Source organism: Malania oleifera, chromosome 10 (assembly GCF_029873635.1).
Source record: "Malania oleifera isolate guangnan ecotype guangnan chromosome 10, ASM2987363v1, whole genome shotgun sequence".
NCBI lineage: Eukaryota > Viridiplantae > Streptophyta > Magnoliopsida > Santalales > Ximeniaceae > Malania > Malania oleifera.
In genome coordinates this window covers 7,213,209-7,217,829 of record NC_080426.1, presented here as the reverse complement: position 1 = coordinate 7,217,829, position 4,621 = coordinate 7,213,209, and positions in this window count along the sequence as shown.

Below are 4,621 nucleotides of genomic sequence, written 5' to 3'. Positions count from 1 at the left end.
TCTGAATTTCTTCCTCTTTTTTTTTTTGGTCCCTTTTTTGTTTGTTTTATTCAATGGAAAACGCAGGGAGCACAGTCAGCTGACTTGTGGTAAGGACACCAATAGATTAGGCTTAATTTTTTACCATACCATTGCCTCTGAACCTGTAGCTTAGTTCGTCCGAAGTTTTAAGTGGGTTGGTAGCAGATGCAGTCGGGTATGGGGGGATTTGGTTATTGTTGTCTGTGTCTGTCTTTTAACTGTTCCCAACTCTTTTGTGTGCTCTTAATGTTGAATGGCAGCCGGAGAGTATTTGAGTTAAGAGTAGGATAGAACCTAAGTGGGGGACCAAAATGAGTTTTCACGAAGCACTAATTTTATTTGTACTTTACTGTTGCCGTAGGACATAGCTTGTTTAGAGAAAAAGATTGCGCTCTATTGGTTTGACAGGAGAGATCCATGTATGTACTTTCAAAAGCCAAGACTAGAGAGCCAGTCTTCATGTGCAATACAAAGTTTTGCACTGAGAGAGAGAGAGTAGATAGGAAGCCAGTCTTCATGTGCAATACAAAGTTTTGCACTGAGAGAGAGAGAGTAGATAGGAAAAACATCAAATAGAACAGAAGTCAATATCCAACTGTGAAGACTATTGTTGTTACCATGTGTGTTTGTTAATATGCCAAATCCACCAGCGCACTGAAGACGAACATTCTGCTCCACCTTCCCCAGCTCCTGTTTTGTGTTGATGAGATATCCATCATCCACAGTTCCACACCCTTCTGTTTCAAACATCTCTCTCTCTCTCTCTCTCTCTCTCTCTCTCTCATCAGTTTTTTGTGGCAGCCTCGTGGTCCTGTAGATCCACGAGCTTACCACACTGTTGTGATCAAATCCTAACAAATGCACCTGCATTGCAGCAGATAATAATAGGTTTTTCCCAATTTAATATTTTTTTTAAAATATATTAAATAATATCCTATTCTGAAAAGTATTTCTCAGAATGATTTTGACAGAATCTAACTACTTGGAGTAGCGAGATTTGATTGCCACGCATCAAGACCAGATTGGAGCTGCCATTTAAATTTCGTTACTTTGTGTAGTGAGATTTTCTGTGCACGAAGAATTTTTTGTTTTTCCCCTTATTATTTATTTATTATAATAATGATTAATTAAATTGTTTTCTGAATTATTGGAGAAAAGAATCATATATTAATTTAAAATTTAACATAGAATAAATTACACTTCGTAATTTAGTTAAAAATATTTTTTTTATCATAAATTAATATAACATTCATACATTATAAATATACACTAATTATATTTAATTAAATAAGAAAATCTTTTATGATTTTATTGAGTAGGAAATATTTATATATTAATTTAAAATAATTAATATTGAAATTATTAATCAATTAGTTGATAATAGCAACCTTCTATTTAGGCCCTATTTAGAAAATGAAAAATGGAGGGAAAAAAAGGTAAAAGAAATATAAGAGAATTTAATTTTCATATTTCATATCAAGAAAATTGAGAAAAAAAAAAAGTATAGCAAAAGAATGCATAAAAATATAATTTTAGAAATGATCAATATTTGAGTTTTCTGAATTATTAATCGTATAAAATAAGTTATCATTTTTTACATGAGTTTTCTTTTTTAATACAAAATCTTTCATATGAATATGAAAACATACTCGTGTCCTAGAGATCAACGAACTCAATCCGAAAAAGGAAAACCCGATTCCACAGTAAATGACAATTACTTGGGCTGATTTGATAGTCAAATAGGTACAAGATAGCCTTTTGAAATGCTCCTTCAGTCCTCCTGGGGAGGGAATCTTCTTGCAAGCCATTTCACCACCTTTTTTCACCAAAAAAAAAAACCTACCAAGAAATGAACCCCAATCCACACCAATTCGCATTACGGAATAAGTCTTTTGAGTTCCCCAAAATAATAAAACAAAAACAGCAGAGCCAATACAGACACCGATCAGAACAGAAATCATAACCACAAAACCCTCCCAACACAACAAAAAAGTAAAGATCAAAGCTCGAAAGAAATTGGAAGATGAAGAAATGAAATTACCGACAAAAGAGAGAGAGTGGGAAGTGATGCAGAGGCCTTCAGGGAGAGATTGAGAAGTGAGATTGAATTCAAGAATGAAAAAGATGGGCTTGTCCGTTGCCCTATTTATAGGTGGGCTTTGTTAGTGTTACGAGGAGGGTATCTATCCGAAACCTCATTGGCTGAGTTCGATCTATGACCATGGTCGCGACCTTGACAAGTCGCTCTCTGTTCATCGAATATGCCCAACAGGTTTCGGCATTCTGTCTGAATTCAAGCTCTATTGAGTCACTTTAATCTTGTACGCCATGGAAATGACATCCAGTCCTCGAATTGTAGAAGAGATCTTCAAGGATTACAACGGTAGCCGAGCTGGCCTTGTTTATACCTTAACCTATGATGTTGATGATTGTTATGGCCTCTGTAATCCAGAGGAGGAGAACTTGTGTCTGTATGTACATCCAAATAAAACTTGGAAAGTTACTCTTTGGTAGAGGAAGTTCCACTTCCTGAACCGGCACTTGGGATTAATGATGGACAAGTTAAAGGCAACCCGAGACTTGCAGATGAAATTTACGAAGAAGATGAAGATGAACATAGTGAAACCCTTTGTCGAAGCTACGGTGGAAACTACAATGTTGATGAGTTTTGGATTGGTTGCAACATTTGTGAGAAGTGGTTCCATGTAAAGTGTATGAAGATTACCCCCGCTAAGGTTGAGAGTATTAAGCAATACAAATGCCCATCTTGCAGGACTTTTTTCCCAATTTATCTTTTTTTAAAGAAAATATATTAAATAATACATTTTTTGGGCAAATATTTTGCGGGAATGACTCTGACGTAATATCGCTGCTTGGTCCAGCAAGATTTGCCACGTGTCACAAAACAACATCTCTCATTTGATGTGGTCTTCTAGATTTGTATGTCATGTGTGTATGACATAATATTTTAGCCTTACTAGCATGTTCAAACCCCCCAAAAAAATTCCTTTTTCTTGCTTGAATCATTCACCTAAATGGAAACTAAAACATGGCTTTTAATATTTGATAACATCAAGTATCCATATCCTTTGGATCCATTAGTTAACTAACTTAGAATAATATTCACTAATTAGTTACTTAACTGTTTGATTTAGGGATGGGACTAGCAAGTCTCAGTTCAACCAAGTTTTGAATATTGAGTTGGATCAAATTATAAAGGTATTTGTGCTTATCCAAGTCCTTTTTTTTACACTTGTTACCCACACTATTTCGTAGGATTAATTTGAAATAGATATGTGATCATAAATTTTTTTAATAATGTTTCATATGTGTTACCATGTTGGCTAAAAAGGATAGCCTTCTGGTTTGAAAGTTGACTTCATTTGGTACATGCTTGAGCATGCATGTTGAGTTTAGTTTTGGGGAGGGGGGGGGGGGGGAGAAGGGAGTTATAGGGTTGAAATTTTAGGAACAAAGTTCAGCCCTCTAATTATTGTCAACCTTCATGAATGCAGTTGCACTGATATGCTATGCTCATTTGGCAGCAACTTTCATTCACAATTCATGAAGTTTGACGTCATTTTCTTTTTTCTTTTGTGGTAAGTATGCAATTCTTGACCTACTTTGCAAGCATGAATTGTTTTCACATAAACCATGCTATATGTCAAATGAGTTAGTGCATATTTTAAACGTATGATTGTTATATTAAGTTCTTTAGTCGTTGTTGACTCAATATTCTATAATATGAATAATAGTAATCTGAGTACTGGAACTCTAAATTTGATATACATTTAGCGTAGTGTGGGCATCCAATTATATAAAGAATCATTACTGTAGAAAATTCGGCAAAGTCCCCTTTAAAAATTAAGCATATAACATCCATATACCTGTTCAAACAAAACATTTATCCAACACAATCAATACCAGTATGTTCACAACGTTACATTCACCAGTTTCATACACATCCAACCTATCAAATCACTGTAAAAATTTCGACAGAGTCCCCTTTAAAAATTGAGCATATTCATCCACGCATCTATTCAAAGAAAACATTTATCCAACACAATCGATACCAATATGTTCACAACGTTACATTCACCAGTTTCATACACATCCAACCTATCAAATTATTGTAAAAACTTCAGCAGAGTCCCCTTTAAAAATTGAGCATATCCATCTACGCACTTGTTCAAAGAAAATATTTATCCAACACAATTGATACCAGTATGTTCACAACGTTACATTCACCAGTCTCATACGCATCCAACCTATCAAATTATTGTAAAAATTTTGACAGAGTTCCCTTTAAAAATTGAGCATATCCATCCATGCACTTGTTCAAAGAAAATATTTATCAAACACAATTGATACTAGTATGTTTACAACATTACATTCACTAGTTTCGTACACATCCAACCTATCAAATTATTATAAAAATTTCGGTAGAGTCCCATTTTAAAATTGAATATCCATCCACGCACCTGTTCAAAGAAAACATTTATCAAACCCAATTGATACTAGTTTGTTCACAACGTTACATTCACCAGTTTCATACACATCCAACCTATCAAATTAATATAAAAATTTCGACAGTTTTTTA